This window comes from Dipteris shenzhenensis, chromosome 30 (genome assembly GCF_047967505.1).
Source record: "Dipteris shenzhenensis isolate YYH24624 ecotype China chromosome 30, Dip_SZ_1.0, whole genome shotgun sequence".
In the NCBI taxonomy this organism is placed as follows: Eukaryota; Viridiplantae; Streptophyta; class Polypodiopsida; order Gleicheniales; family Dipteridaceae; genus Dipteris; species Dipteris shenzhenensis.
In genome coordinates, this window is record NC_141625.1 from 29,848,225 (window position 1) to 29,859,765 (window position 11,541).

Sequence of the window (11,541 nt, forward strand, 5' to 3'; positions counted from 1 at the left end):
CAACACTAAAATAAAGATGAAAAGATAAGGACATCCACACATGCAAGCAGCATATGCACAAGGTTATGGTCAAAGAGCTCTAGTAGATGGAATTAAGAAGCAACATGCAAATGTGTGACAAAATATGAAGAGGGGAGAGGAGAAGAGTGGAGATGAGGAGAGAGGGCATAGCTAGAGAGCACACCACAAATGACTAACTGTACACTAAATGTAGTTGAAAAAATAGAATATATACAAGCCCATTTAAGGTTACGGTTAGGGGATCTAACCCTTTCCTTTATAGCACTCTATAAGGTTAGTGCTATGCACATATGATCACATGATGGTGCTATGCACACATGATCACATGATGTTGAGCATGAACTCTCAACACCTTCCCTAAAGATCAACATCATGAAGTAGGCCTTCCCTCAAGATGATGATTCTGGGGAATCAAAGAAGGACTGAGCATTACATTCCATCACACCCCTTTAATGGGAATGTCCTTCCTCTGCGTCAACTAGTCAGTGTTTCTCGAATAGCTCTTTACCAAGTGGTTTGGTAAAGATGTTTGCAACATTCTCTTTGCTATCACAATGCTACAGTGTGATGTCACCAAGTAACACTCTTTCTCTAATGTAAGTGCTCTCTGACATCAATGTGCTTTGTCCTGGAGTGATATACTAGATTCTTAGCCAATGCTTGAGTCGATTGATTATCACAGTATATTGTTGTTGGCTTTGACTCATCAAAGTAATATGTTTCTAATTATAGTCTTTTGAGCCATATAGCCTCACATGCACCTGTAGTGAGTGCCCTATATTCTGCTTCAGTTAAAGACAAAGAAAGAGTTGGCTGTTTGTTTGACAACCATGATATAGCACCTTGACCAAGGAAAAATGCATATCCCTATGTCGATCTCCTAGTCTCATGATCTCCGCATAGTCACTGTCACAGTATCCATGCAACCATGGATGACTTCCTCTGTATTCTATCCCAAACTATCTTGTAACTCTGATGTATCTCAAGACTCTTTTGGCTGCATTCCAGTGAGACTATTTTGGATTCGCCATAAACTGTGCTAGTGAGCTTACTACATAACAAATATCTGGCCGAGTGATAGTCAGATATATAAGAGATCCAATGAGCTACCTATAGTATCTGTCATTGACTGTAGGCTTTTCTGAATCTTTAGCAAGTTTTAAACTCTATTCCATAGGAGTGGCTGCAATCTTGCAATCTGCCATATGAAACTTCTTCAGGAAACTATCAACATACTTGAGTTGACTCATGAATGTGCTATCTGAATCTCTCCAGGACTCAATTCCAAGACAACAGTGCATAAGTCCAAGATCTTTTATGTCGAACTCTGTAGATAAGTCTTGTTTCAATTTTCTAATGAAGCTATCCTTGCTTCCTGTCACAATCATATCATCTACGTACAAAAGTGCAATAGTAATGTCCTCCCCTTAAACTTTGTAGTAGAGAGTATGATCTGCATTGGATTTCATGTATTCTAGATTAGCAAAATGCTTGTCAATTCTACTGCACCAACTTCTAGGTGCTTGCTTTAAGCCGGAGAGACTTCTCTTGAGATGACAAAACTTATTCTCCTTTCTTGGTCCAACATAACCTGCTGGTTGTTGCATGTAGACTTCCTCATCTAGGTAACGATTAAGAAATGCATTTTTGACATCGAGCTGATACACATTCCATCTGCTGAGTGTCACTAGTGATATCAAGAACTGTATGGGATCCATCTTTGCTACTGAAGCATAAGTCTCATCATAATCTTGACCATATTGCTGTGAAAATCCTTTTGCAACTAATCTGGCTTTGTATCTTTGAATACTGCCATCTGGATTGTGCTTCACTTTGTATACCCATTTGTTTGCTATGGCTTTCTTTCTTGGTGGAAGGTCGCATAAATCCCAAGTGTTGTTCTTATACAAAGCATCCATTTCTTCATTCATAGCAGTGTGCCATTCTGCCTTGTCTGCTGCATCTTCGAAGTACACTAGCTCTTCTGTAGCCATGACAGTTGTCATAAGAGCATAGTTGGTGGTTTCCACCTGAATAGCTTTGCCTTTCTGAGCATATGTCAATTTGGCTAGAGGTCTGCTTTCCCTAGTAGACCGTCTAAGCTACTGTGGCATTGCTTGGGGTGTTGCTAGCAATTCTTGCTCTTCTTCATCAACCTGTTCTGTAGATGATTGTGAAGTCGATGCTTCTATCTCCTGTGTAGGTGAGGTTTTCCATTCTGATTCCTCATCAAAGATTACATCTCTAGAGATAATTACTTTGTGGTGTCCAATGTGTGGCTTGTGTCCAGTGAATGCTTGATAAGGAGTCATGCCCTGTATCGGTTCAGTAGGAAGCCGATTAAGCAAGTAGTTTGCTGTAGCTATTGCTTTTGCCCAATACTGATTCAGAAGATGCTTTTCACTAAGCATTGCTCTAGCACTATCTGCTAAAGTCCCATTCTTCCTTTCAGCTCTTGCATTCTGCTGAGGAGTATCTGCACGTGAATTGTCTTCATATGTCGTGACTTCTGCAAAAGTTTATGAATGCTGAAGACATGTATTCACCTCCTCTATCTGATCTCATGACCTTGATCTTTCTGCCTATCTGGTTTTCTACCATGGCTTTAAATTCTTGAAATCTGGAAAACACTTTAGAAAGTCAAGTAGTAAAGTGAACCATTGACGCTGCGAGTCTGGGCATAACCCCATACATCTGTATGTATTGAATCGAGAATACCTCATGCACGAGAGGTACTTCTGCCAAATTTGGTTCGCTTTTGTTTGCCGAAGCAGCATGCTTTGCAAACTTTTCCAAGAAACTGTAGCTTCGGAATCCTAATTGCCATATTCTGATTCCTGAGATCTAACAAGTACTTGAAGTTGACATGACCATATCTCTTGTGCCATTTTGCAGATAATGGCATCTGTTGCAGTTGAGCTGACATGGCATGCTTATCTGGTACTGTAGCTAGCATTCTGTATAAGCGTCCTTCTTTTACACCTTTTGCTATACTAGTAGCTGACATCTTTTGGATTTATCTTTGATAGTGCATTCATCACCATCGAAGATGACTCTGTAATTGTGTTCCGTCATTTGACCTACTAACAAAAGGCTCTTGCTGAGCTTTGGAACATAGAGCACATCTTTCACCAATCCTTTTGTACTAGTGAAATTGTTCATAGGGATAACGCCTATCTCTTGAACCGAATTAGGTGTATTGTCTATTGTGTAGATGATATCTTTTCGATTTCTGTGAACCATTCCTAATGATTTGTCATGTGAGATGATGCACCACTGTTGATATACCAAGGATCCTATTCCACTTGGTCGACTTGATAGTTGAAATCCTCTTTGGGACTGAAATCAGAGTCTAGATACACTGTCTAGATACACTGTATCAATCTGCTGCATTTCCTCACTTGTACGAAACATATTTCCATGTTGATTTGCAAAATGATTCTGACTAGAATGTCCACCCCATGATGATTTCCTCTGCCTCAAAAATTCCCTCGATCACTTTTGGATTGACCGCCTTGGTCGTATTGCTACTTGCAGCAATCTCTTTCATAGTGTCCAAACTTGTGACAGTAGTTGCACTGAATGTTTGACATATTGGTGGATGCATTCCCTCTTCCTTGAAATCTTCCTCGGTTCTAATGATTTCCTCTTTGCTGATTCTAATGTTGCTGAGGATGATGTTGATGCTGATGCTGATGCTGATTTTGCTGATGACTTTGTTACTGATGATGAGCTTCTATCTGAAGCTGTGAATGCTTGATCATTAGAATGACCTTTTTGTGCTTGTATGGCATGAGTCCCGAGTTCTTCACCAAAGTAGGACTGACTGAAGTTCTTCTAGTGTTGAAATTTGCCGTTGGATGGCAATACTCTAGACTAGATTCTCGTATCCCTCTCCTAGTCCATTCAGGATTACTGGAACCATTTATGCAGGGTCCATAGTCTCTCCTGCTGCTGCAAGTTGATTGTTGTAGTCTTTTATGTAGAGTACATAAGCATGACCGGTTTCATTGTGCTGTTGCAAAAACTCTGGTTGATCTAGTTTCTCAGGGTGAGATTCCTGGATGCGTTCTTGGACTCGTAGAGAGCTACGAACATATCCCATGCTTATTTCGATGTCTTGACTGTGTTGAGCTATCCTAGCATGACATCTTGCACATTCTGCTTGATCGGATGATAGGTGTACTTGTCTTTTTTATCCCATTCTGCCTAAGCTCGAGCAATGGCAAGATCTGCTACTGGTGCAGAAATTGTTTGTGTAGCTATAGATCCCGTTGCTAGTGCTGTGACAACAGATGTAGACCTACTGGTGGTTGAATCGTCCAATGGTCTAGGTGTAGACCCATCGACATACTCCCATTTGTCCTGAAGTACAAGAATCGTCTCCATTCGACATTTCCATGTACTGTAATTGGAGTTGTCTAACTTAGTAGATGCTTCCAGATTGAGGTTGCTAGTCATAGACAAGGTGCAAGAAATGTACTCAAAAGTGTCGTGAAAGCTTCTGTATAAATCAACTACAAATACACTGATTGTGCCAAGTGGAATCTCTAAACCATCGGTGAAGATAGAACTGCAATATAAAAAATCTGATGTATATTACAAGGCTTGTGGCAATGATATTGGGAATAGCCAAGAGGCTTTACAAGGCTGAAATGATGTGCACGATGCTGTGAGATAGCCAAATAGGCTTAACAATGGTGGCATATGTGTGCAAAATCAAGTGCTATTTGCCCACTGAAACAATCTGCAATGCCTCTGTACTCTCTGATGCCTGCTCACTGAACTGATGAATGTAAGGTTTTAGGTAATGTAATGATGTGAAACTTGGGGAAATTCAAAGCGTCCCCTCTATGGCGATCTAGTCTACTCTGATCTAGATTTATACCAACCGTCGATCAATGAAAGAATAGCAAATAATTCCTTTTCTTTTGTTCTTTTTAAGTGCTGGGTTAGATGCGTCGATGTAGAGGCAAATGTGCATGAAGTGGTTATGTCGCGGTGAGGCTAAAATGTGAGTGTAACTTGCACCGAAATGTGCGTTGATGTGACGACGCGTAGAGCACAAAAAAACGAGTGACTTTTCTTTTTAGAGCGCCCTCAAATTCTTCTTGGATCAAGAGATACGACTTGATCTAGGTGGAGGGGCAAAAGGAGTGCAAATGGTGCTCAATGATGATGTGTCATTGTGGGTCACATGCAGTGATGATGTGGCACTATGCTTAGCAAGAGGTGTGCCAGTGGAGCTTGTGCTGAGGTGGCAGGAGTTGTCACATGCAGTGACTGTGGAGCACTTTGTGTGCCTGCAGAGGTCCAGTGTGCCACATGGTACTGATGATGTAGCAAATGACGATGTCAGCAAGGTGACATGGCAATGATGATGTGGTACTGATGACATGGCACTAGTGATATGGCAGATGTTGTGTCATTGATGACATGGTAGTGATGATGTGGCAAATGATGTGGACTGTTGACATGGTTGTGATGACATGGCAATTGGTAATGATGTGGCAAATAAGATGATGTGGTAGATAAGGATTACCACATGGCAGTGAACAAACCCAGGGTCAATTGACCAAACCCAGATCAGGGCCTATCTGCCATCTATCGTTCTACTAACCAACATATAAGATTGAAACTAACCATAGTTAGAGACCCATCCATTTGCCACATGTACTAAGGTGGACTTTTGGATAACCTTAACCTGGACAGAGATGGAGTGATGCTGATTCTGGAGCGATGTCGATTCTGGAGCGATGCCGATTTCGGAGTCAGTAGTGCAAGAGGCTGGTACTGTGTAGATTTGGAGAAGCTTGAGCATCGTGCATCAAGGCTAAGTAGAGACAGTGGTGCATATCATGCAAGGAGAGCAACATGCCTCCCTCGATATTGTGAAAAAATATCCATGAAGTGTTGGATAATCCACAAGTGAGCATCATCATTAAAAGCTACATTTGTGGACTATCCTACTTCTTGTGCTAAGAGATATGATGAGATGAAACATTAATATTAGGCACTTCTCCCTATGCCAAAATTTGGCTCACATAAACATCCAACAACATGAGATATTCACATAAATATCTCCTTAGGGATATAGTTTGGAATTCACTTTCCCTAGTCAATCATTCCTCAAGGTTTGATTAGTGCATGGCATCATAAACTAATGATAGGATTAAGCTAATTTGCTCCAACCATGGACACAAAATCTTTTCATTGTGACCCAACCTTAAAAGGACCAAAATTTCATATGATGCCACACCATAGTGGCTCAAAAGTTAATTGAAAAAACTATTAAAAGCCAATATGGTGAAAAAGATCTCAATGAACCATCTTTCACGTTGGATATTTCCATTAGTAGTAAAATCCATCTAAAATTATGTATACAAGAGTTTAGTTCATTGATTATTAATTGAAAATTCATGGTGTGTGCATGCATGTGTGTGTGCACATGCGCACGTGCGCATGCATGCATGCATGTCATCTCTTCCGCACATGCGAGAGAGACGGATAGTAGCCAGTGTTGCATTACTGGTTATGTCTCACCATGGCCTCACCTATACCCAAGTCTCCCATGACACCCTCATTGTACTTTACCCTGGTCAGATGATGAGAGGGCTCTGCAATGTAGCTGTTGGAGAGCAGCAGCCTGTGAAGGTTGCCTTGGAAGCAGATGCCTCTTTGTGGAGCATTTGTGGATGAAGGGTAAACGGAGAAGCAAGGAACCTTGGCTAGATCGAGTACCCCCACCTATGGCATGAAATACCAGAAATCCTTGAAGCTTGGTACAGTTGTCTGCCAGCTTCTGGATGCGATCGACAAGGCAAAGATCAACAATCTCCTTGCCGATCGTGTAGTGACCGCAGGCAAAATTGTTAGCAGCATCTTCCTTGCCACTAATGAGTTGCTCAGGATGGAAGAGCTGACGATGAGTCCTAGTGCACACCTCGTCGATCACAGTGGGCTCTAGATCGAGGAAAATAGCACGGGGAACATGTTTCCCTGCACCAGTCTTGCTGACGAAGGTGTTGAACGCATCATCACCACCACCAAAAGTCTTGTCGCTTGACATTTGGCCATCGGGCTGAATACCACGCTCGAGGCAGTAGAGCTCCTAGCAAGCATTACTGACCTAGATGCCAGTCATCGTGAGCACTGTTTGTGGATGTTAAAGTCTGCCCATGAGCTCCGTGAGCTCAAAGGAGCTTTAGTTAGAGCTGTTGTGGTTGCTAATGATCAATCACTTCATTGATGGCATTTCAAGAGGTCTCGTTGGTGATAGCTTGCAATGCAAGGAGCTTTGGATGCAAAAGAGCTGACTGGTCCTTGAATAGGCACCTGAACTGCAACTCAACTTTGAGCAAGTCAAGTACCAAAAAATGCAGTGCCTCGCACTAAGCTTGGGAAGTAGAACTACACAACATGAATCGAAAAAGAATGGACCTCAACTAGCCTTGGAAACCAGAGACATCCTTCTCCCTCACACCTAAAATGAGCATAATTGAAGCTCCATGAAGCAGAATCGAGAGCTTTTTGATCCGAATCGGATAGGGAGATGAACTCCACAGAAGAGCTAAAAAATGATGAAGACACACTCTCTCGAACGGAAAACACTCAATGGATGGAAATTTTCTCTCAATGCAATGAACAAAAACTTTTCTCTACGGAAGTGAACTCTCACAAGAACACTCGAGAAGCTCTCAATCTCTCTTGCGCTCTCAAGGATCACAATGTCTTAGCGGAAAGCAAGGGAGCTCTGAAACCATGACAAAATATGAAGAGGGGAGAGGAGAAGAGTGGAGATGAGGAGAGAGGGCACAGCTAGAGAGCACACCACAAATGACTAACTATAAACTAGATTTAGTTGAAAAAATAGAATATATACAAACCCGTTTAGGGTTAGGGTTAGGGGATCTAACCCTTTCCTTTATAGCACTCTATAAGGTTAGTGCTATGCACATATGATCACGTGATGGTGCTATGCGCACATGATCACATGATGTTGAGCGTGAACTCTTAACAATGTGGACTCTAGTGTGTTAAATGCATTTCGGCCTGCTTATTTCCTTGCTAAGCATGATATGGCATTCTTGAAGCTTGCACCTTTGCTGAGTCTTTTGAGATGTTGTGGGACAAAAAAACTTACTATAATGACAAAGCTGCATCTACCTTTGTTTCTTTTATAGCTAATTCCATTTGCAAGGAAACAATTTAGAGATTGAAACAATCATCAGTCTTTGGTATCTATGTGGATGAGTCTACTGACATATCTGTGGTTGAGCATATGATAATCTATGGGAGTTATATGTGGAAGCACTCACCTTGTGCATCTTTCTTGGGACTTATTGAGGTGGAAGATAAAACTACAAAGGGGTCACATGCTACTTTGAATCCGTTTTTTGCATCTCATGAGATTGATGAGACAAAAATGTTGAGCTTTGGATCAAATGGTGCTTTTGTCTCATGACAGGAAAAGGTAAAGGTGTGGCTACATTGTTGAAGAAGTCCATTCCTTTTCTAACTTCTATCCATTGTGTTGCACGTCGAATACATCTGTGTGCCTCTGATGCATTAAAGCAATGTGAGTCTGCTCATAAGATTGATTCAACTCTAAATGAGATAGGATCCTTTCTCAAAAAGAGCTCTTCACGCATATTGAAGTTAACCAAATTGGAAGAAGAGTTTGATTGCAAAACACTACATATGAAGAGGATTCATATTATATAGTGGTTGTGTAGGCACAAGGTGATTGCAAATGTTTGTGAAGTTATTGAGCCACTATTAGCATTCTTGAAGGCTGAAAAATCATTCTCTTTATGAGACAGTGTCAAAGTTTGAATTTATATATTCCTTTCATTTTCTTGGAGACCTAGTAGATCACATTGCTCATCTAAGCTACGTTTTTCAAAATAGCTTTGTGGATATTACAAGTGTATTAGGTTTTGTGAATGCGACTATTGGCATGATACAAATGGAATTTATTGCCGATCCGATAATTGACATTAATGCATGGAATTATGATAGAGGGGCTTTCCTATCATATCCGACTATGGGTCTACTAGTGGACATATTGCAAAATTGAGGAGTGCACTAAAAGGCGATATGTTTTGTGGTGCTATAATACAAAAATGTCTGATTGGATTTGATTTGATTGTTGCCATAAAGTTTCAAAAAGAATATTAAGTACTTAGATAGTTTAAAAGAGAGGTTTGAAGATAATACAATATTGAGCTACTTGAAAATACTATGGCCATCATCTTTTCCACTTGGGCAACTTCTAAAATCTTTTGGAGGAGAAGAATTGAGTTCATTATTACAATTCTATGGAAATCCTATAACCAGCAATGGGAAAGGTTTTGATAGCTTGATTGATGGTAGAGCTTTGAAAAAAACAATTTCAAGTGTTCAAAGTGCAAGCCGCCTCTCATTGTTGGAAGACATGGCCTTTGAAGGATATATGGAGCTATGTTAGTTGTACTGATGTTCTTCGCACTAAGTACCCTATGATGTTTCAACTGAGTGAAGTTGCAATGGCCAATGTTCAAGTACAGCAATCTGTGAGAGGGGATTCTCTTCTCAAAACATGATCAAAACTCATTGTCGAAATTAGCTTGTGACACAAAACTTATCAACATTGATGCACATTTCCATTGAGGGCCCAAGTGTTGAAGAGTTTGACTTTATAAAGGGTATTGAAGCATGGGGCAATGGAGCAAAGACTTCACGGCATATATATGGTACCTTACGACATTGAAAAGTAAGTTTACTTTAATTTTTAAATAGATCATAGTATATATGGGTTCATTTCTCAGCTCCATGTATTCATGATGTTTAGAATATGGTTGCACAAAATTCAGAGTATGCATGTATAATTTGATTTTCAAATAGCCAGTAGTGTCTATGGGTTAATTTTTGAGATGCATGTATTCATGATGTTTAGAGTGTGGTTGCATTAAATTTATGAGCACGATCATTACATGTCAATTTCAGTAAACTTGAATGTGTCGTTGAAGAATGCTTAATTTATCATTAAATCTTGCTTATCTAAATCTCGATTAAAGACATGGTTGGAGAGATTGTCATAAATATTTTCGTTATCCCACGTTGGTCATACTATGGTATGCACTATGGAGCTATTTTGAATCTCATATCGGTTTGGTTAGTTTGGTTTTGTGGGGTAATGATCAGCTTGGTTTTGCCAAGTTGGTTAGAATAGTTTGGTTTGCCAAGGTGGTTGGAATAGTTTTGTTTTGCTAGGGTGGTCGCTTATCATTAACAGCTTGCCTTTTGGAAACTCAGTTGGAGACATGCTTTACTTCTTTTGGTTATACCAGGCTGTCCATAGCATGGCATTCAAGTCTTTGCCATGGTGGTTGGAGCAGTTGAATTTTGCAGAGACTCTTTGCCTATCATTGAAGCTCTCTTGTATTTTGGATACTCCTGGTTGTATATATCTTATCATTAAAGCTTTCTTATTAAAATTTCAGTTGGAGACATGCGTTACTTCTTTTGGTTATTCCAAGCTGTCCATTGAGTGGCATGCAGGATTTTGTCATGGTGGTTGAATCAGTCTAGTTTTGCTAGAGTGGCTCATGCAAGCTAGCATGGAAAAGGTTTTGATTATTATATGTATGGGTGGCTAGCTTAGTTTTTGCCAGGCTAGCTCAGTTTTTGGATGTATGGGTGGCTAGCTCAATTTTTTGTGGTTGGAAGCTAGCAAGGGCATCTACAATGAAGATGGAAAGTTTTTGTAGGGTTGATGTAGGTTGGCATGGTGTAGATTTGGTAAGCAGTATATATTGGAAAAAGTCTTGCTTTGGTTTGTATGCTTGCCTTTGGTTTGTAGATATTTGAAGAGATTATAATGTGTGCTTTTGGTTTTTCTTGGTTGCCCATGGTTGATGGAGATGGCATATTTTTTGTGGTCTCATTTTTTGATTTGCAAATCAAGTTGCTGGGTCAACTTGCTTTTTCTATGGCTACTTATGCAAGCTAGAATGCCAAAGTTTTTTATCACTATATGTGTGGATCGATTTGCTTCTTGTGGGTTGTAAAATAGCCATGGCATGCACGATGAAGATGGGAAGTTTTGTAAGGTTGATGTAGGTTTGCATGGTGCAAATTTTGGTAAGTATATGTATTGGAAATTGCCTCTGTATGCTCGCCCTTGGTTTATGAATATCAGTGCCATGCATGCTTTAGAGAGATTATAATGTGTGCTTTTGGTTTTTCTAGGTTGGCCATGGCTAATGGAGATGGCAAGCTTTTGAGGTCTCATTTTCTTATTTACAAATCAAGTTGGTTGGTCCACTTTGGTTTTCCAAAAAGGTTGATCTAGATTGGCTTATGGAAAAGAAATGTGCAGTGTGTCCCATCCCATTGCTCATTTTTTGGTTTGCAAATCAAGTTGGTTGGTCCCACTTTGGTTTTCTAGTAAGGTTGATCTAGGTTGGCATATGGGAAAGTAACATGTAGCATGCTCCATCCCATTGCTCATTTTGGAGTGGTTTGTAAGCTAATGCT

General features: G+C 40.3%; 2 pseudogenes; one reads left to right on the top strand and one right to left on the bottom strand.

The window, feature by feature from the left end:
* Positions 1-6,601: 6,601 nt before the first annotated feature.
* Positions 6,602-7,090, bottom strand: LOC147881949 (tubulin alpha-1 chain pseudogene; annotated as a pseudogene).
* Positions 7,091-7,269: 179 nt separating this feature from the next.
* LOC147881950 (uncharacterized) lies at positions 7,270-9,490 on the top strand (annotated as a pseudogene).
* Positions 9,491-11,541: the final 2,051 nt, after the last annotated feature.